At 54.8% G+C, this 22,140-nt stretch overlaps 1 protein-coding gene and 1 long non-coding RNA gene across 5 annotated transcripts in view; one reads left to right on the top strand and one right to left on the bottom strand.

The window, feature by feature from the left end:
• The window catches only part of KLHL29 (kelch like family member 29), a 322,115-nt gene that overhangs the window by 270,394 nt on the left and 29,581 nt on the right, over nt 1-22,140 (top strand). The gene's annotated exons all lie outside the window — the stretch shown is intronic.
• Nucleotides 7,378-18,043, bottom strand: LOC134807940 (uncharacterized). The gene is made up of 3 exons (XR_010149608.1): nt 16,525-18,043; nt 15,779-16,240; nt 7,378-14,162 (listed from the first exon to the last, which is right to left on the bottom strand). It is a non-coding gene; the product is annotated as an uncharacterized LOC134807940 (long non-coding RNA).

Genomic DNA, 22,140 nt, shown 5'->3' with positions numbered 1-22,140 from the left:
TCTTGGAAGAGATTTCTGTGCAAGAAGGCAGTGAGAAGTCAGCGTCGACTTCAGGGAACTATTTTGGGGCCGGAAAAGAATAGTGCCTACCCGCCAAGGGGACCGTCGCCGGCAGATGAAAGCCAGCTTTGAGGAGGCCATGCGATGGGAGATGCTGGCCCGGAGGAGGTGGGCTGTGCGCCAATGATGCTGCCCAGATATTCCAGCAGAGCAGAGACCCCGGAGCAGAGAACCAACTGGTAGGACCGAGGGATGTGAGGGAAGGCGAAGGGGAAGGGCTGTGAGGCACTGCAGCTCCCAGGAGCAGGCATGAGAAATGTCAGCAACAGCTTGCTGCCACGCAGAGTCAGATATCATGTTTGCATCACCCATGTGCGTTCCTTCACCCGACTTCTGGGGCCATTCTTATCTGCAAGGCCCCTTAGGGCAGTTCTGCCTCTTGGGAACACCTTAGGCTGAGTGATCGCCTTCCCGTGGCTGAGAGCTGAGAAGTTCTTCCAGACTGCACAGGTGTCCGGTCTGTCTGTGATGCCCGCTTAAGACTCGTCTGCCTTAAGCTCCTGGGCACCAATATAGAAAAGTCATGTGAGTCCAGGAGAAGCTGGGCGGAGGTGAGGTGGAGCCAGGATTAGCACGGGGTGGGGCCTGCAGAGGGGAGGAATTTCCCAGGCTTCCTGGCCGGCATCTCCCAGGCTGAGCATCTTCCAGACTGAAACTCCCTAAGAAGGGCTTGGCCCTCCCCGCCTGCACGATGTTTCATCGGTTTGGAACAGTCCTGTTTCCTTCCCCTCCCCTCGTCCCCAACAGGAAAAAAAAAAAAAAAAAAAAAAAAAACTGGTTTCTACCATCATCCATGCACATTCCAGAAATCTTTGGTCTGTGAACCTCTAGTCTTAGGGCTTACTTTGTTTCAGATCAAAACCTGCTTCTGTCCTAGGGTGGAAATGGGGGTTTGGGGAGTAGAGGCCAGAAGTGGGGTCCTCTGAGGACACCCCTTACTCCCTTTTCCTGCTTGTCTCTGACAAGGCACCCCTGCCAGCTCTTCCTGGGCCGAATGAATTTGAGAGCTTCCTGAGGAAGGTTTGCAAATTTTCAGTGGCATCCTTAAATGTACGGAATTCCCCCAACCCGGGCACATGCATTTAGATTCTGAGGACGAAGGCAGTTCATGATGTAGCGTATTCAAGGCTCTCAGAATCCTAAAAGGTCACAGTCCCTTTATTCTTGCCTCTTTTCACTTCTTTACTGTTCTTATTGATTTCTTTGGGCACATAAGAAAACACAGTAGGCAAAGCCCACTACTTCTATTGAAATAAAGTATTCTGCAGTCAAACCACACACCATAAAGAAATAATTGCAGTCTGTATATATTGCTAATGGACATCTCTCAGCAATTCCCTGTCTCATAAGCTTTAAACACAGACATTAGTATAAATATGCAGAAATCCCCATTCGGGCAAATTACTCTGCATTTCTGAATGGAAGGAAGATTAACCATGTGCTGATATCAAGCTTTGAAGGAGCCCAGCAGAGCAGAAAGAATTCACTGGCCCTCTCTGGGAGGGAGGTTGGGACTCCCTGAGAGAGTTTTGGCTGGCATCTCCTCACCCCCTGGGCCCAGTGCTCCCCCAGAGCACTGAGAGCTGTGCCTCGGGAGTGGGGGACCGGCCTCGCCTAAGAAGGCTGGTTGGTCACCGGGATGTATTTGCTGAGCCTTCCGGGCTCCTGAGGCTCTGGCAGGAGCAGGAGCAGGAAGGCTGAAGGTGGATGCTTTGGCCTGGCCTCTCAGCTGCCTGACAGAAGCCCTCAGGGGTGGTCCAGGCCTCTGAGGCCAATGGGCCTTGCGGAGCCACGGGGCAGTTCGTGGAGCCAGCTGGCTGTGCGTCTCAGCCCCTCAAGCTCCACGGCACCCAGAACAGCCTGTGAGCTCCCTTTCTCTGTCCCTTCTCCATGCTTGGCCCTCCTCCCTCCTCCCTCTCCTGCCCACTCCTCCTCCTCTTCCCATCCTTCCTCTACCCTCCTCCCCATTGTCCTCCCCCACCCTACTCACACCCTTCAAGGGTCCCACCCTCCTCCACCAAGGCCAGCTCCAGGGTGGGGGCCTCCACCTTGCAGAGCTCCCAGCCTGTGCCCCTAGAGCCGAAGCCCTGCCTGAGCGTCATGGGCTTGTGAGGAAAACCCCCTGAGCCCTGGACACCAGGGTGGGGAAGATGCCCCCAACAGCACAGGCTGCTAAGTCTGGGGCTGACAGGGTGACAAGATCTGGCCTCACCAATTGCTGATTAGAGCGGGGCAGCAGATTAGAGGGCAGGCAGCCTCATTCAGGCTCCCCACAAGGCTCACAGAAGCACCCCCCAGCTGCTCAGCACAGGCCCCACGTCCCCTTGACACTGGCCGTGGCTCCTCTGCCCAGAGGCATGAGGCTCCGTTCTTCTGGGCCGAAGCAGTCTGGAGGGGAAGGGGAGGTGGCCGTCCATGAGGGGCCATCCCGTTGTCTGTCATGGGAGGTGAATGATGAGCCAGTCAGGGGCCGCCGCTGCCAAGAGGACTTCCGGTTGTTGAGTTTGTGTCCGCCCACCTTTCCCACAGCGGAATTGAGTGCAGAGGCAGAGGAACTCACACTGACATGCTGACGCAGAGGAAAGGGGACTTTGGCCTCTGGGAGCTGAAGCCACAGCCTCACTGCCTTGCGCCGCTCAAATTGCTGGGCTGGTCGGAGGGCCTGGGAACCAGGTCTCCTCAGGAGAGACCCATGAGGCCCAGAGTATCTGTGACATCCCGGTTTTCTGGTCAGAATTCGGAGGCCCCAGCCTCAGCGTGGAAGAGTAAGCCTCTCCTCAGCTCACCCCAGCGCAGCACAGCCTTCACTCACTCTCCCCACCAGCCAGCATCTTGATGGTCTATTTTCATGTCTGTCTCCCCCACTCAACTGTGAGTGACTTTAGAACACCCCCGCCGCTGACCGATTTAGCAACTGTGTATGAAATGTAAAAAGGTACCCTTTTCTAGGACCCTTGCCTGCCACCTACAGAAAATTGTCATAACGAAGGAAACCTAGGATGTGCGTGAGCCGAATGGCACCCCCTGGAGTTGTGCAGTGTGCAACTTGAGCAACCCATCAGCAGCGGCGCTGGGGGACTTACTGAGCTTATTACCTTCCAGACACTCTTCTAGCATGTTGCATATGTTGACCCATTTAATTCTTACAACTCTGAAGTAGGTATGTTCATGACCTCCGTTTACAGAGGAGGAAACTTCGGTTCAGAAATGTGAAGTAACTTTCCCATGCTTACCCAGTGGGTCAGTGGGTGGACACCAGGCAGTTGAGTGTCAGCAGGGTCCTCAGCCCCAGAGCCTTGTCCTCAACCTCATCTTCACTTCCATTCTCAGCGCCGAGTCCCGGATCTGGCTATGTGAGTGCTTGGCAGGTGCGTGTCCAGCGTGAGGACAGAGGAGGGGCCTGGCTTCGGCTCAGTTCAGCTCCCGCTTCCCCCACCATTGAACCTGTTTCCCCATTTGGAAAATGAGCAGCTGGTCCCAGATCAGAGGAGGTGCCCTCACTCATACCCAACTGTGCCCAGCGCTAAAGAGCCCTGAGCCTCCCCATGAGATCATCCAGCCCACCAGGCTTCCTCCCCAGGGCCTCCTGCAGCCAGGCCCTCCTCCAGGCCTGGCCAGCCTCTGTGGTCTCAGTTCTCCCTCCCACCCCTCAGGGTTCCCTGGGTGGCGTGCTGCCTCCTCATCTTCTCCAGCCTCCGTGGTCAGAGCAATCTTCCTAACGCACCACCTGGCCAGGCCCTCCCCTGCTTGGAGCCCTTCAGGGGTCCTCCTTTCTCACTAAGCCCCTCACCTGTTGCTCAGGCCACCTGTGCACCACAGCACTGCACCTGCTCACAGTGCCCCTCACACCACCCCTATCTAGACCTATCTTTAGCCTGTTCCTCCTCCAGAAATCTTCCCTGGACCCCCACACCATGTGGAAGCCACCAGGCCCAAGTGCCAGCCTAGGGCAGACAGGTCTCTTCTTTGTGACTCACTCTTCTCTCCAAGGTGGAGGGTCTTGGGGACATGGCCTGGGCCAGAGACCAGGCAGGCATGGACCACCCCCTGCCTCACCAACTGAAAGACAGTATGCTGACATCACACCTGGCTTTACGTAAGGTGGCTTAGGTCACCTCAGTTCCCTGTTGCTTCCCCCTCAGCCTGTCTCTTCTGATTTACACAGGTGCTCTCACCAGAGCCAAGGCAGCTTGTCCTCCCTGGGAAAGTCAAGTGTGGGCTTATCAGGGTTCCCAGCCACCATCCCTGGACCCCCTGCAGCTGCCAAATGGAAACCAGAGCTTCCACATGAGGAGCTGCCAAAAACAGGTGTTCAAGCCCCGCCAGAGAGGCCTGAGGAGGCAGGAGAATTCCAGGAAGGGGAACACTCTGTCCCAACAAGAGTTGGTTCTCATAGCCAAAAAGGGACAAGGGGCACAGATAACTGTCCCCACAGCCCCCAGCTCACCAGGCTCCAGCCTTCTGGGAGTCCAGCCCCTCCCCTGTGGCAGGTGGCAGTTGGGGCCCACGTGGAAGCTCCAGGGGTTCCCCAGCCTCTTCCCAGGTCAGTAAGAAGGCAAGAAGCTGTCCAGGCACAGTGGCTCACACCTGTAATCCCAGCACTTTGGGAGGCCGAGGTGGGTGGATCACCTGAGATCAGGAGTTCAAGGTCATCCTGGCCACCATGGTGAAACCCCATCTCTACTAAAAATACAAAAAAAAAGTCAGCCAGGCATGGTGGCAGGCGCCTGTAATCCCAGCTACTTGGGAGGCTGAGGCAGGAGAATCACTTGAACCCGGGAGGTAGAGGTTGCAGTGAGCTGAAATCGAGCCATTGCACTGCAGCCTGGGCAACAAGAACAAAACTCTGTTTCAGAAAAAAAGAGAGAGAGAGAGAGAGAAGCCAGGCATTGTGTCTCACACCTGTCATCCCAGCACTTTGGGAGGCTGAGGTGGGAGGATCACTTGAAGCCAGGAGTTTAAGAGCAGCCTGGGAAACATGGCAAGACCCCATCTCTACAAAAAACTTAAACATTTAGCTGGGTATGGTGGCATGCACTTGTAGTCCCAGCTATTTGGGAAGCTGAAGTGGAAGTATTGCCTGAGCCGAGGAGTTTGAGGTAACAGTGAGCTATGATCTCACCACTGCACTCCAGTCTGGGTGACAGATCAAGACCCTGTCTCAAAAAACAAAAAACAAAACAAAAAAAAAACCATGAAAAATGTTTTAACAGGAGAGAAGCCCAACCTCAGAAGGTCCCAGGCTCCTGACAAGGCGCCAGCTGTATCCCCACCCCCAGACAGACCGCATCTGCACACCTGGCATGGCCTCCCCCTGGGTTCGTCACAGGGCCAGGCCCCTGCCCTGCTGAGCTGCACCTGGGGCTGGGCCCGAACCCCTCCTGGCATGGGCAGTGGCAGAGGGAACAAGAGTATGTGTAATCCTGCTCCTGGGACCAGGTCAGTTATCTGGAAGGACATGGCCTTACTCGTGGCCGAGTAGAGGTGCCCCCACAGTGCCCGCGGGCACTTGTCCTGGGAAGAATCTCCAAACCCAAGAGCAACCCCCAGGCCCACTGGGAAGAGGGGAAGAGAGATGATGAGTCACTGAGGCTTGAGGCCCTGAAAAGCTATTTGCTGGGAGCTCTGGAGCCAACTACCCCCAAATGCATGCTCCAGAACATCTCTCTCTATGGCTGCCCTGCACTCCTGAGCCAGCCGAACTGTGCCTGCCCTTGTATAGGAGGAGACCCTGGGCAGGTCGCCAGGTATCCTCTAGAATCCATGCTCCAAGGGGACAGCCAGTTGCGTATCCAGCGCTTGGCACATGGTAGATGCTCAGTAAACACTTGTTGAGTGTATGAGTGAATGAATAGCTCCAGCTGAAAGGATGAGTGCTGCCCACAGTACTGAAGCACAAGCTCCAGGTGCTCCGTAGGCACCAGAGCAGGGAGGGTAGAACCCAGGAGGATGGGGCAGCTCCAGCAAGGGTACAGAGGGGGCTCTCTGGGCTCCTAGGGGGTCTTTCAGCAAAAGTAATGCTGAAAAAATTTGACTTTCAGTGATCAGCTTCAATGGTCTTATCACAAACTTAATTCAGTTTTTCTGCCCTCTCACATCGTCTCGTCTAGATATTTTTGTAGGATTTAACCCTACTGTCTTACTATCGCCCACCGACCATAGGAAATTCCCTTTTTGATGGATCTTTGCTCTGTGCAGGGCCACGTCATGTTCTGAGCAGTGATCGAGTGTTCCTCTTTCTCCTGGAGGCATTTGTTGCTTGTTGATCAATAGATGGTGGGGGCTTTGGCCAAGATAAGCCTTTGGCCATGCGAGGCCTTGACAGTTTCTAGGACTGCAGCTTCTGCTCTCTGGCGGTTGAGTTCACCAGCCCCTCCTGGTGGGCGCTTCTGGCCTTCCCTCCCTCCCCAAAGGCAAGAGGCCCCCTTACCACCTGAGGAGAGAGCCCTGCCCCGCCCCCACTTCCAGATCCCCCTGGGTTTTGCCTTGGCTCCTCCAAGGGGTCTGCCCCTCCCAGGGGTCCCACCCAGCTCACCTCCCGAGCCACCTCTCCCCAGCCTGGGCCCACCTACAGACTGTCTATGGTGCTCCTTGGACTTGGGCTTTACCTTCCCAGGGAACCCCTAAATCTTCCTGGGCCCTGAGCCTGACTGCCTGGGGAAGGGTGAGCAGGAAGCAATGAAACACAGCGGTGGGTTGAAAGCCGTAAATGCAGGGCTTTGAATTAAGCAGAACCGGATTCAAATCTCCACTCTGCCACTCACTCGCTGTGTGGCCTGGGACCAGTGACTCTCTGCGCCTCATTTTCCTGGCCTGTACAATGGGGGCAATCTGTCATAGAGCTGCCCTGAGGATTCCAAGAGTGGATCTCATCAGCGGTCTCCGAGAGGGTGGCAGGTGGGAGGAGGCGTTTCAAAGTGCTGGGCTTCCCCTACCGCGCCCTGCTCCTCGCTGCTCCTCGCTACTCCCAGCCCCCAAACCCCGCAGCTGAGGACGAATGCTATGGAGTGAGATAGATGGTTGCAGGCACGAGGCGGGTGTCATGAAAGCGCCCCTTTGGCCCAGTAGCAAGCAACCCAGAAGTGTGCTTATCTTGAGTTTATTGGGGTTTCCAGGTAGGGGTCCCCTCCTCGCCTGCCTTACGCCCCAGCCCTAGAGCCCTTGGGTCCCCGCGGGCTGGGGCGGGGTTGCCTGTGCCCGGCAGGAGAAGGAGGTGGTGACGCGTCCACTCGGGCCGCCCCGCCCCGTGGCTCCGCCGTCACGTGTGCCGGGGAGGGGACCACCGGGAGGTTCCCGGGCCCGCGGAGGTGGCGCGTCTGCGAGCGCCTATTTGCATATGCGCACCCTGGATATTTATAACTTCTCTTCAGCCAGTTCCAAGTTATTGATGTCTTAAAGTGACTTTAATCTGAGCCTTCTTTTCTCCAAATGGGCTTTTGATTTCCGGAGTGATATTATACATGGCTGTAAGCTATTGACTGAGCGATTGCCGTTGTGTTCTCAATGTGCTGATGCTGAAAATCTGCGATATAAATAAACTTCCTCTGGTAGAATCATTATAAAGCACAAGCAGCAGAAATTTATGGAAAGAACAGATTAAATGCTTAGACTTAAATTCTTCAGTGTGCTGGTTGCCCTAAACTGCTGTGTCTGGAGTTTGGGCTGCTGATTCAGGTGGAAAAAATCAAACGGACACATCGCTTGTCGGTGCATTTTTACTATGATCTATTGTGTTGCCAAAAGAGAAAGCTCAAAAGCTGCCATTGATAATCCTGGTTAAAACTTGGAACATAAATTATTAAGACGTGTAGTTTCTTTTCTGAGTGGTTGGGGACTGGGGCGCCTGGCACACTACAGAAATATAACATCAATATGCGCTTATGCATTGTAATGCGGGACATTTTTATGCCCATAATAAAACATTGCGCCTACAACTATGTTTATGAAAGCAACAGATAGGAAGATCCGTAATGCCACTTAATAGAGTTAATCACCTCCCATCGGAACGTTTTAAAAAGCTTTTTATTGCATGTTGAAAAGCCCTGACCATGATTAATACACTGCACATTGTCAGGTGCCAATCAGATGGCTCAAGGCAGCAGAGGGAACTTTCCAGCACACTGGGGCAGGGAGGGTTCTTGGGACTCTGTCCAGGTGTCTCAGTGCCAGGATTTTAGGTCGACATTAGCCTCTGGTTGAACTATGTCAAACATTGGGCTCTGGCTGGGGCTTTGGGTTCTAAATTTTAAGCTCTGAGCTGTGGATGTAAATTCTGAGTTTGTTCCTGTCTCTGGATTCTGGGCTTTGGACTGGCCTGGGGTCTCAACTCTAGATCCTGGGTGACCCTGAGCAAGATCACCGCACAGAACATGTTTACCCAGGGCCAGGAGGCGGGGATAGATGTTATCTAACAGTCTTGGGTTTGTTTGCCATCAGTTTGATGAGTCCAGTTAACAATAAACATGTATCCAGTGGGCCCTCCCTGCACCTCTCCCCTTCCAGCCAGTTTTCCACAAAGAGGAGGGCAGCACCCGCTGTGCCCAGGGCTGGCATGTGGGTGAGGGCCAGTCCTTCAAGACAGCAGCCTGCCATGGGACAGACCCCAGACTCATTGGCAGGGCCAACCACCAACCAGCCAGGAGGCTCCGGGGCCAATCACTCCCCTTCCCCTCCAAAGGAGATGCCTTATCTCCTTTGTCCCTTTTCCCACAACCACAGAGTGACGGGAGCCATAGGGAATCTCCCAAACAGCCTAGAAAAGCTGAGGAGGTGAAGGGCCAGCCTGAGGTAATTAAAGAATAAAATTGCCCTTTAAAAGTGCACAGAGATAGTGCTCTCCACGGCCTGGGCCTCTCTCACGTGCCTGGGTGGTGACTCGGGTGGCTGGTGGCTGAGCTAGAGCCGCTGGTACTCAGATGGAGAATGTTCTGAGTGTGAGAGCTCTTTTTCTTCCTGAAAAGTTGGACCAACAAGAACTAGGATTGAGGACAGTGAGGCCAGCCTGTTTCCTGACACCACATGGCAGATTTCTCTCCACTGGACTGGAATCCACCTTGTGTTACAGCTTGAAGGGCTGGATTGCTACGAGGGGCGCAGGGCTTGGAGGGATGTGTTGTCACCAGGGGCCCAGAGATTTCTATGCTTGAAAAAGTTGCTGTCACAGGCCTTTGGTGAGACAGAATCATACCTGAACTGACTTCTGGTGCCCAATGGGACACTAGTCACTCAAATTCCATCATGGCCTGAAGGGTTTGACACCCCTCTGCCATCTCCCTACCACCAGTACCCCTGCCAAAAGTGAGACCCATGCTTAAATGAGCTTACCTTTTCAACTAGGGAACTGTCCTGGTCCATTTTGCATTGCTCTAAAGGAAGACCTAAGGCTGGGTAATTTATAAAGAAAAGAGGTTGATTTGGCTCATGGTTCTGCAGGCTGTACGGGAAGCATGGCACCAGCATCTGCTTCTTTGGAGGCCTCAGGCAGCTTCTACTCATGGTGGAGAGCAGAGGGGAGCAGGCATCACAAGGTGAGGGCAGACAGAAGAGAGAGGGAAGGGGCACCATGCTTCTTTAAACAGCCAGGCCTAGCATGAGCTAATAGACGGAGAGGCCTCTCATGACCGTGAGAGCTGCACCAAGCTATTCACCAGGGGTCCGCACCCATAACCCAGACACCTCCCACCAGGCCCCACCGCCAACACATTTCCACATGAGATTTGGAGGGGACAAATATCCAAACCATATCAAGAACCTTTTCCAAATATGAGCTGTATACTGGGTCCATGGGGGACACTTTCCATTCTTGCCCTCTTAGAGATGAGTACCTTGGTGGGACAGGCCCACACTTCACCCCAAGTTGTGAAGTCACAAGGACAACTGGAGAAAATATTGAGGCATAGGTGTTGTGGAGGAAAAACTCATTCTATACATCAGTCAACAAAAATGTACTGAGCACCTACCCTGCACAACAAACCAAACTCCCTGCCCTCAGGGGCCTCATATTTGAGCTCCCCAAAGCCTCCCAAATGATGACAGCATCCACATCCCAGATGCAGCAACTAGAGAAATCACAAGTTGCATGTGCCTTTTCCAAGGCCGCCTAAGACAAGCTGAGCGAGGATCCCCAAAACCAGGGCAGGGGTCTCGGGTGGATCTTCAGAGCCACATCCCAACCCCCTTGCCAAGCTCCCTCCACCCCAGGCAGCAACTAGAGCAGTGTGCCCAGCCTCAGCTTGGGGAGGACATTACAGTGTGCGGTGACCTGTGGGAAGAGAGCAGTTCCTCTCAGTCTTTCTCGGGGACCAAGGCCAAAAGCCAGCAGGTTGCAGAAGTTGCTTATCCTGGAGGCAACAAAGCAAGGGTGCCTTGAAGTTATGGAGACCATGACTGTTCCGCAAAGCCCGGCAGAAGGGGTTGCAAATGAGGGCTGGATATGCAAGGAGCGTCCATTGAGGAAATGTGCATGGGGCACTCACCTCTGATCGTGACTGAGTGAGTTTCCTTCTGAAGTCCAGTGCCTCCTGCTTTATGAAAGTGAGCTGTAGGGTGTGGTCAGGCAGACAGCGCATGTGGAGCACCCAAGATCAAGTGCTCAGCCACAGGCTGGCCCACCCAGACTGGCACAGAGGTAAAGGCAGCCCGACCCTCTGTGGTCACAGCTGTCCTCCCAGCAGCTATAAGGCACCTGGCAGTTGCCAGGGCCCTTCTCTCTGTGCCCAGCCCTGGTGGCCTTGGAGTGCCTACTGGGCAGTTGCTCCCAATCCCTCCCTGGCCAGTGGCCTTGAGAGAGCCCTGAGTCCTGAGTGAGTAGGGGAGGGGGCTGTGGTGGGCAGAGTCAGGCTCAGTGAGGTTCCCTGGGGGACTTCTGGGATGAGTTTGCTAATAGAGATGTCTGTTCTGGGAGGTCGTGATACCACCTGTCATTAACCCGGGCACTCTGCCCGGGGTTCTCACCAAGAATTCATAGGTGGCTGCTTGCAGGCGGGTGAGTGATTTGCAAGGACCACAAGAATATTTGCATAAACATATGTATGGAAGTGTGTATTTATTTGCATTCATTTGCATAAATTGCTGGCTCTTTGAGCTGTCGTTCCTTAATTTTATTTTTTTCAGTAAATTTCTTTGAGCTCTGAGCACAGATCCGGACACTTTGGGAGTGAGAACAAAAAGGCAAAAACATACTCTTGAATCAGAAACTTGTGGGGTGAAGCCTGAGCCTCAGTATGTTTTTAAAGCCTCCAGGTGAGCCCAGTACACAGGCCAGGAACCAATGTGAGACAGGACAGGCCTATGGCAGATGTCAGATCAGATCAGCCTCCCTCCTCTGGGCAGGTCACCTCACTGCACCTCTCCCAAAACTCAAAAGCAATGAGGAGTGTGAAGTGCCAGTGCCAGCGCCAGCACGTGGCGATCACCCAGCAAGTGCTCACCAGGCCCTGCTCAGCGTCACCACCACTGCACAGTGCCATCCTGTGTAGACCCGGCTGCTCCTCCTGGCCCTGCCACCCAGGGCCCTGGACTCCACCCCAGGACCCTGAGTTCATGGATAGTGCGTGCTCCACCCTGGGGCCCGGGGTCTGTTCTATCTGAGGAACATGGTCATTTCTCCTTCGAGGTGACTTCCAGGTTGACAATTCCATCACTGCCCAGATGCCTGGGAAATGTATGCTTGTGATCGGGAGACCACCCAGCCCCGCCGTCCTCCCTCTGTTCCTCTTTCCAGGCCAGGAGCGGGCCAGGCACTCAGGCTTGCAGGCTTTTGCTTTCCCTGGTAGGCGCTGCCGAGGGAAGAAGAACACTGGATTTCTGGAAATGCCTAAAGCACTTCAGTTCAGTCGTTGCCACGGTCCTGCCCCTCTCTGCATTATTTTTTTCTCCTCCTCCCTGTTTGACATCTTCCCTCCATCGTCCCGCACCCAGCTGGCCCAACTGTAGCATCCCTGGTCACTCTGTGCTTCCCTACCTTGAGTCTCTGCTTGTGGATAGCCCTTCCTGCATGGCTGGTGGCTCAAACCCTGTCCATTTAAGACCCAGCTCAGTGCCGTCTATCCCACAGCATCTTCTCCAAGCCAGCACCTGTTTCCCTCAATCACTCATTCAGACCTTACCTGAAACCTACCTGAGGCCAGAAGCTATGCCAGGCACTGGGGTGCAGAGACTAGTCAGATGCAGGCTCTGCTTTTGAGAGCTTTCCTGAGGAGTGAGAGCTTTTCGGAGTGGGGAGCAAGTCCATGACTGCCCCCACCCCAGCACCTACCTTTGCACCCCTGTCGAGCAGGTGCACCACATTGGAGGATGCTGCTCAGAGCAATGTTGCAGACCTTGCTAACGGGAGACAGAACAGTCATACCTCGGCCTGCAGAAGTCCAGGGAGGAAGGAAGTGGTTTCAGAAGTTCCCGGGGCAGAGGGGAACAGATAGGAGCTGAGGGGGCAGCTTCTGGTGGCAGCCGAGGTGGCCAAGCCCACTCCTCTCCTGGATCCACCTTTGCTGGGACAGGCGGGGTTCTTCCTGGAACCTCAGGGAGCCCCAGAGCTTGGTTTGCAGACCCTCCTGATCCCCCAGGCCAGCCAGGCCTGGCTGCAGCCCCCACTCACCCAGACCCTCAGAGGTGCATGGTCCCCACTGCTGCTCCATCAAGGCCCCGCAGGGCCACCCTCAGTCCCTTCCCCTCACCTCCACCCTCCAGAGGCAGCACCCACCCCGAGAGGGAGCCAGCCTGGGCCTCCACAGCAGAGTGTGGGAGCCCAGAGAGCCCGGAAGTGGCACAGCAGGGGCAGCGTTATTCACCACCGAGGCTGAGCTGAGCAGGAAGGCTGTGGCCCATGGTGGGCCGAGCAGCACCTTCCTCATCCCTGGGCCGGGGGCTGTGGAGTCTAGGAGGACCTGGTCCTGTGTGACCACAGGGGACCGCAGACTCAGCTGATGACGACCCCCACGCGGCCAGGCTGCAGCATCTCAGTGCCCCCAGGCCAGGAAGGCGTCTCTCTTCCCATTTGGTCAGGGTCATTCACTCAGCCAGCAGACACCTCTCTGCCCCTGCTGGGTGCTCAGTGCTGGGAGTCCCTGTCCATGAGCCACCCCTGGTCCAGAGAGAAGTAAACAGACTCAGCAGAGTGCTGAGCCAAGTGTGATGGGACCACAGAGTGGCAGCTGATCTTACCAAATGGGTAGATGTTTTCTGAACGAGGGCGAAGGAATTCCCTGGCAGAGGGAATAGCCTAGGTGCCACCCTCCTCTTCCAGGCTCCCACGCAGCCTCCGTTTCCCTTCCACACAGTCCTGCCCCACAGAGTAGATAACTGTACATGCAGAGAAGACTCCCTGAGGGCAGAAAGCCAGGTTGTTGCATCACTTCTGCCCCCTGCACAGGGCCCGGCACACAGTGGGGGCTCCCTGAGTGCTGGGTGCCCCGTGAGCAGCACCCGTGGCCCGTGCTGGACACAGCCTGTTGGGGAGACTGGTCCTTCTCAGTGTTTGTGTTCACGTAGGGGATGGTCCCCCCACTGTGTGGCTGCCCTGCCACCCCCAGTCAGCCTCTGAACACAGTGGCCGGTGCCCGGCTCATTTAGAGCTGAGGCCCCCAGAACCCAGGGCTGCAGCCGAGTACACAGGCCTGGCCCCGCCAGCGCAGGACAGGAACTCTTGGGTAACTGTGTCCATTGGATTTGTAAAAACAGGGCCGTGGTATTATCACAGAATCTGGTAGGTTCTGCTTCCAAGAAAAACAGACTGTCAAGTTAAATACATGTGGGTAGGGACCCAAGCAGAGAGGGGTGTCAGTAAAGCCAGAAGCTCAGCTGAAATGGTAGGGACCCATGAAAGGTCCCATGCAGGGAGAATTGAGCCAGAAGGCCCCAGAGCATGGGCCGTGTGCCCAGTTAGGCCTCTCCTTCCTGCATCTGGGGTCTCAGGCGTGTAGATCGTCACGTGGAGCCCAGTGAGTGCCAGAGGCTGCACAGGGCTCTGGGAATATCGGGGGAGGGAAAGGCGGCGGCTCCACCTACCTGAGCTCGCGGGCTAACTGGAAGACAGGATTCAGCAGGCAAAGATCACACACCCAGGAGGAGGGATTGGCCTGGGACGCAGGGAGACCAGGCACAACCTGGGGGTTGGGAGGATGGGGGTGTCAGTACAGCCCACCTGTTGGTCCTTTCTGGGACCTCATGAGACCAGGCCGGGTGCCTCCTCACAAGCTGGGGCACGACTGGACTCGCCGACCGGTGTGATGGGCAGGGGGGTGTGCTGGGCACCGTGCCTGCTACACAGGTGCACCAAAGCAGTGTTCCACCCTTGGCAGGATGAGGGGCTGACTCCCAACTGTTGCATGGTCCCCCCAACCCCCAGGCCTGACATAGGCCTCCTAAGGCAGACCTGACCCCCTGACTCTGTGCCAGGGCCTGCGGCGGGGGGCTGATCACCTGGAGGGCACAATTCCACTTTTCTTCTTTCATGCCTATTAAGATTTTCTAATATTCCTCTAATGATGTGGAGATTAATTGCATAATTTTAAAAGGTCGTTAGAAATATGAAAAACTAGAAATGACTCTTGGGCTTTTACCTCCCCTGAAATGGCAGGAGGCAGACATGTTGCCCTAAACTGACCTGGGCCAGGTTGGGCAGGAGGGGTGGGCCCAGAGAACCAGGGGCAGACCTGGTTCTTCCAGGGTCTTCCTCCTGGAAGACCATGAAGGGCACAGAGTGGGCAGAGAAGGGAGGGGTCTCTACACACATGCACGCGCACGCACACACACACACACTCTCTCTCTCTCTCTCTCCCCCCACCCCCTTCCCTCCTAACCCCACATCCTCCCAGCTGTGACTCCTCCCTGGATGGGATTCGCAGTGTTCTGAGCTGTCATTAGCTCCTGGCATCTGGGGTTTCCATTTCATTTCCCTCTTTACCTAGGTAACTAAACTGATTGTACTCCTGGCTCTGGTTCACTAATTCTTGCAAATCCTTTAAAACTATTGATTCATTTGCTGGAACTGTGGCTCTCAGAATTCTTGGGAAGTAATGGCTTTTACTGGAGCAGGAGGAGGAGACTCGTGTTCTCCCATCTCCTTGTGGCTCTCTCCTGCCTGCCCCATGCCCGGTTCTCTCTGCGTCTCTTTCCACTCCTTCTCTGAGCCGGCCCGTCACCTGCTGCAGGTGGCTGACTTTCCCAAAGCCGTAGCTGACCAGATCTTGGAAAGATTAGGTCTCCAGGAAGAACACAACAAAGCGAGGTTTCATGAGCACATAGGAATTTAGGCTTTGGGTTTGCATCTGTGGCTGTTGGGCTCCTCATCCCTTATGGAGGAATACCATTTCCTCGTCCAGGTCCCTGTGACCCTTCTATTTCCAAAACACACCGTTCCTGTGGGTCTGCAGCTTTGGATGCAGAAGCCCTGAGGCTGTTCACTCGGCCTTTTCCCAGCCAGCCCCTCCCTACACCCCACAACAGCTGTCCACCCAGCTCCCACCAGCCCCCAGTGGAGGCCAGCCAGCCGGGGCCTCCGAATGGAAAGACAGTAGGAGGTGGTCTCATGAGTAGATGCAGAGCCAGCCACTCCTGGAACCTAGGGCTGCCCACTGGCTGGGGATGGAGGGCAGCGGGCTCCCAGGGGAGACTGCACCCATGTAGGACCCCAGGGGGACTGTCTCTTTGACGGGCCTGGCTGCACTGCCTCCATTCCTGCCCCAATTCCCAGCCTCATTCCCCAACCTCCAATACATACCTTTCTGCTTCACTGACAGAGCTGGGTCCTGTGGTTGGCATCCCAGGCCCTGACTGGGACAGACGCATGGATATGTCAGGCCTATGATAAATGCCACTTATGGCAGAGCCTGCCCAGGCCCTGGGGGAGCATAGCTTTGCAAGTTCATCACGGCCACCATGGCCATCACTGTCTTTGCATTCCTTCCTGGAACTTCGAAGTCCAGGGCCAGAGCACCCAACCGGCCAAGTCCAGGCCTCATGGCCACACACCAGCTACCAGGGAGCTACCTCCCCTGGGCCCCCACAGTGACATGGCCCAGATCCCGCCATCTTGGGATTGTCCCCAGTAGGAAGGGGTTCCAGTGCTGAGCAGCCAAACTCACCTCCGTCCACTCCAGTGGCTCCTTCCCCATCAGACTTGAGCTCCTTGGGGACAGAAAGTGGTTTCCTCTTCATGGTCCAGGCCTGGCATGAAGGAGGCCTGTAAATATGCACTGAGGTGCTGAGCTAGTCGATTCAGAGTGACATGCCCCCCTCATATGTGTCTGGTTCTCCACTGGAGACAGCCAGCAGTCGCTCCACAGCCCTGCACTTCCTGGCCCCACTCCCGGCCCCTCAGCCCTGGCCACCCACCCCTCCTTCCTCATAAGGCCTCTAGCACCACAGCTGACCATCCCTGCAGCTCTCTCATCCAGCTCCTCACTGTGGGCACCTATGTCCACACTGAGCTGCGTGCTCCCCTGGGACAGGAGCTGTCTTGCTCACCTCTTGCCCCCTCCTCTGCAGCTCTCACCCCACCCCAGCTCCAGGTGTCGGCCTGGTGTCCTGTGCCTTGTGGGCACCTGATGATATGCTTTGGGTGCTTGCCTACGGCCTGGGAAATTCAGACGAGGGGTCAGAAAGGGCTGGAATGGCAGGGGGCAGCCCAGAAGAAGGGAGCTCATGATGGTGTGAGAAAGAAAGCCCCAAGCCAGGGGAGCATGGGGAGGTGGGCCCGTGCGTGCAGGGTCAGGCCACTCGCGGCTGCTTTCCAGCAACCTTTTCAGTGTCAGAGACAAAGCTGATGCTCTCAGCCTCCCTCGTGAAATCCACCAGTGGCCTCCAGCCTGCTAGGGGAAAAAGATGATGGGTTGGTTTGCTTGTTTCACTGTCAGATACAGGTTTGCCTTGATCTGCAGCTTTTCCCTCTGCTTCTCACATGCCAGGCCTCATGCTCACACACACATACACAAGGGCACAGACATGCACCCATGCCACATGCTGTCTCACACACACATCTACACAGACACAGGCACAGACACACACCCACACCACGTGCTCACATGCACTATACACAAGAGGACACACTCCCACACCACGTGCTCACATGCACTGTACACAAGAGGACACACATACACCCATCCTCACACTTGCATACACACAGACACATACACAGGGTGCATGCACACGTCCACACCACGTGCTTGCATGTACATACACATACAGGCACGTACACACCCCCACACCACATGCTGTCTCTCTCTCACACATACACACATGGGCACATTCACAGGGATGCCTACACGTCCCCACACCACATGCTTCCATACACATATGCATACATGAGGGCACATACACATGCCCATGCCACATGCTCACACACATACATGGGCACATACACAGGGGTGCATACACACCCATACCACCTCCTCTCACACACACACATACACACACACCCCTACACAGACACATACACAGGGGTGCATACACACACCCATGCCACATCCTCTCTCTCACACACACACACCCCTACACAGGCACATACACAGGGATGCATGCACACACCCACACAACATGCTCTCACACTCACATACACATACATTGGCACACAGGGGTGCATACACACGCCCTCCATGTTTGCACACAGCATATGTTCACACCCACACCTTTGTACCCACCACATGCTCACACACGTAGATACACATGCATGCACACACACTCACAACCATGTGTGCACACAGCACATGCCAGCCACACCAGTGACCTTCAATCCCTAACATGGCCCTCTCACACCTCAGCCTGTGTTCACATCTCACCCCTGCAGCCAGCTGGGGCGCTCCTGCTCACCTTTTGAGTCTTCCCTTGACTCCGTCAGGAAGAACCAGCCATCTCCTCCTCGGCGCCACCTCTGCCCAGCACTTGCCCCGGTCAGACTCCTCTCACAGGGCATTCCAAGTACACAAACGCTCTGTGAGTGTGTCTCCCTTTAAACTGTGAGCTCCCCAGCTCTGCACACGTGCCGATTTCCATGTGACCCCAACACCCCCCCTCCCCCCGCCAGTACCTGGCACACAGGAAACAGCAGTTTAATGAATAAACAAAGGGGCCAAACAGACACAAGCCATCTGAGGTTCCCAGAACTTGGGGTCTGAGTCTGCCTCTGAAGGAGGATGTCAGGGCCCCAGCCTCACTCAGCGGTGGACATGGTCAGCTGCTCCAGGGCACCCTCTAACCCCTATAGAGCTCCCCTGGCATTCTGCCCTGACCCCAGGGCACTCAGAGCTCTCCAAGGTGCTGAACTTGGCTCTTGCCTCTGGCCCCAACTATCTATCCTGGCTTCTTCAATCCCTCCAGCCAAGAACCACCCCATCTTCCAAGAGCCTACCTCCAGTGGAAAAGCAGCAGCACCTCTGAATAAATAACACTGTAGACAAAACACAGTTCTTCCACATGAATACATGGAGGGCTATGAGCACAGGAGGAGGAGTGAGACCCACCCACCCTCACCCCCACCCCAGACATTGGATTCAGTTCAGTTTCTGGGGCCAGACTTGAGTCTCTCTCTCTTCTGGCCCTGAGGACCAAGGCACCTCAGGACACCCCACTCCCTGGTAACAAGTTCTAACCCCTGGTGGGGCCAACTACCTCATAAAAGGACGGTAGGGCCACCCTACCCCTAAATGCCTCCCCCTCTGTCTGCTCCCATCTGCCTGGCCCTCACCTGGCCCTCCCCCAGCCCACCTTCAGGCTTCCAGTCCCCACAGAGCTCTTCCAGGTCCTGCCTTGACTCCCCTGGATGTTTAATTCCCCACACAAAGTCCTCTCCACCTCTGGCTCTGGCCACTCCAGAGCTCTTCACACCACTGGCCTTGACCCTGTTTCTCACCCAAGTCTCCCAAGCCCTGGCCTTCTCCCAAGGTCTCTCAGCCCTGCCCGCACCCCATGACATGTTCTTCCTCTCCCGCTCGGAATATTCCCATCACCCCTCGGCCTCCATCCTCCAAGCAGGGGAAGGAGCCAAGTAGCAACCTTTTTGCTGGAGGCAGGAGGGACTACGTGCTGCTAGTGTCAACCAAACCAGGCACTTGCTCCAGCTGCAGCCACGGAATTTGCCCATGGCCTTCCCTGCTCAGCCCAGGACCCACCCCCACCTCTGCAATGCCCACCCTCTGGCCAGGTTCCTTGGGCTGGGATGGGGTCCTGACACTCTGCCCCCTGTCCTCCTCCGTTCCTTCCTAAACAAGAGACTGTACCCTTTGACTCCTACTCTGAGCCCACAAGGTATGAACTGTCCATGAAGGTGATCTGTTCTTGGTTTTTGTTTGGGTAGATCTTATGATCTGGGCAGCTGGGACCCAAAGCTTGGAGAGAACCCTGTTCTGCAGAGTGGCCTCAAGGGCTCCAGGCTGCACCTGTGTTTGGTGGCTGCTGGGGTGGTCACTTCTTCCCAGGAAGGCCATTTAAGGCTCTTCAAAGCCATTGGAGCTGAACAGAATAATTAAATCTCTCCCCAAGGAGGACCTAAATAATTAATGTGCCAATGCTTTAGTAACCGTAGATTGCATACGAATCGCAGGGTTATCGCCGTTATTAGCACCAGTGTTGCCTGAAGTTAGAGGGGCTTGACTTTTACATTCTGTCCATCCGATTCCACACAACTGTGGTATTTCAAATAGTTCCAGTGGATCACATTTGAGAGAATGTGATCTAACCCCCTAGCATGCATCTGCATGTGGTCTGTAACCCACAATGACTTCCAATCAGAAGGGAACTTTTTGTGCAAAACATGGCGCCAGGTGCTCAGGAGGCCAGAGAGAAAAGCCCTCCAGAAGATCACAAACTAGAAAGGAGACAGACAGACAGACATTCCTCTGTAATAAGGCAGCCAAGGGTCTCTACTCCAATAGAGGTACCAAGTCTCATGGGACCACAGGAGAGAGTGAAGTTAATGGCAACTGAGGGAATCCGTAAGAATTTTTGGAGGATGGGTTTTTTTTTTGTTGTTGTTTTTTTTTTTTGAGACAGAGTCTGCTCTGTCGCCCAGGCTGGAGTGCAGTGGCGCGATCTCAGCTCACTGCAAGCTCCGCCTCCCGGGTTCACACCATTCTCCTGCCTCCGCCTCCTGAGTAGCTGGGACTACAGGCGTCTGCTACCATGCCCGGCTAATTTTTTCTATTTTTAGTAAAGACGGGGTTTCACCGTGTTAGCCAGGATGGTCTTGATCTCCTGACCTCGTGATCTGCCCGCCTCGGCCTCCCAAAGTGCTGGGATTACAGGAGTGAGCCACCGCACCTGGCCGAGGATGGGATTTTAAGTGAGGCTTACAGCCAGCCATGGTGGCTCACACCTGTAATCCCAATGCTTTGAGAAGCCAAGCCAGGAGAATCACTTGAGGTCAGGAGTTTGAGATCAGCCTGAGCAACATGGCGAGACCCTGTCTCTACAAAATAATAACAACAATAGGGTGAGGCTTAAGGAATGGATGGGACCCTAGGAAGCAAGTGTAGGAGAAACCCTGGCCAAAGGCAGAAACATTCAAAGTGAAGGAACAGGATGAACTGCCTGTGAACTTAGAGAGTTGGGGGATGTGTGGAACATGATAGAATATGAAGCTGTGAGCACAGGTCAGGTCAGGTCATAGAAGCCTGCAGGAGCCCATGGTAAGGAGTTTGGAAATAAGGGATCAAGGCAGCCCTTGGTCTGGTGGACCCTAGATGAAGAAAGAGCCCCCACTCAAGGTCACAGGAGGATTGAGGTGAATCTGTGACTAGATCTAGGTCTCCCAGTCGCACTACCCACGGCCCAAGCTGGCAGCCGCCTCTGTTCAATCCTTGGACCTAAGGGACAGGGGCACAAACCCAGGGAAAGAGAAGGGAATATTTCTGTTAGTTTTATGATGATTTCAAAAAATGTTAAGGAGAAAAATAGAAGCAAATTTTCTATCATCTTAGAGGGCATGAGAATGTTCCAGCTGGAAGGCAGTCTTCAGTCCCACCCGCACCCACTGGTGTGCAGCCCTGGGTCAGGGGCTGTAGGCACAGAGGGGACCTCTGAGGCCAGATATCACTGCTCAGTAAATAGGCCTTGTCATCCAGTGTCATCAGTTTGGAAACAGCAGGCTAGTGGGTGAGGTTGTAACTGTTCCTAGGACTTTGGCTCCCTTTTAGATAAATGGCAGAAATTCCCATTTGGACCACAGGAAAGCCAGAAGGGCTCTTCACTAAAACCCTAAGTCCAGGCAAGAAGTCAGAGTGTTTCATGGTTCCTAGGAGGGTTTGCCTGCATAGGGCCTCAGGTGTCACACGTCCGACTCAGGCTGGACGAGCGACCCACAGGTGCCGCCCGCAGGTGGTTTCATTCTGTCTCACCTGGAAGCTGGGGCCCGCTCTTGGCCTTCAGGGTTTATTCTGAGGCCAACTCTTCTTTGGAAAAGAAGTAGGGGAAGAAATGCATATCTGATCAGACTGGGGAGGGAGGGCAACATTCCGCTTGGGAGGCGCGTGGAGCAGCAGCGGGACGTTCTGTTTGTGTAAAGCCCCCATTTGTCCCCACAGTGTCAGCATGCGTCGGGCTCCCTGCTCCTGGATGAATTACCCTCTGGGCCTGCCTGACACTGTCTTTGCTGGGCTTTCTCAGTATATTTCACAACTGCTCTGAGTTTATAATTTTTTCAGGTCCTTTATCAAATATGTGTCATACATACCAATGGGATGGGAAGCATTTATCACCTAGCTGGGTTCTTACTTGAGCTCTGAAAAAAATGATTTGGCCACACAACCTTTCTCAAGGCTCTGATTTAATGGACTTCTCTGCTGCAAAGCCACTGAAATTCTTTGCCTTTTAATATTTGACATCTCTTCCTCTTTATTACCATCTCACACAGCCCTTATAGGCCAGCCAGAACGAGCCCATTAGTCTCTGACAAATAACTTGTGTCGTTTGGTGAAAAATATGCAGAAGTTTGGCTGCAACTTCATCTCCAGCCTTGGTTCTGTTTGTGGCTTCACTCTCCTCTAGGCAAAGCATCCAGCCCCAGGCAGAGCCTCTTCCAGTCCCCATTCCCTCGTGCCACTTGCCGCTGCATCCACAGAGCCATTTTACACTCACCACTTAGAACCAATG

The sequence above is a fragment of the Pan troglodytes genome, chromosome 12 (assembly GCF_028858775.2).
Source record: "Pan troglodytes isolate AG18354 chromosome 12, NHGRI_mPanTro3-v2.0_pri, whole genome shotgun sequence".
In the NCBI taxonomy this organism is placed as follows: Eukaryota; Metazoa; Chordata; class Mammalia; order Primates; family Hominidae; genus Pan; species Pan troglodytes.
The sequence above is the reverse complement of the archived record's forward strand: the minus strand, read 5'-3'. Positions and strand labels throughout refer to the sequence as shown.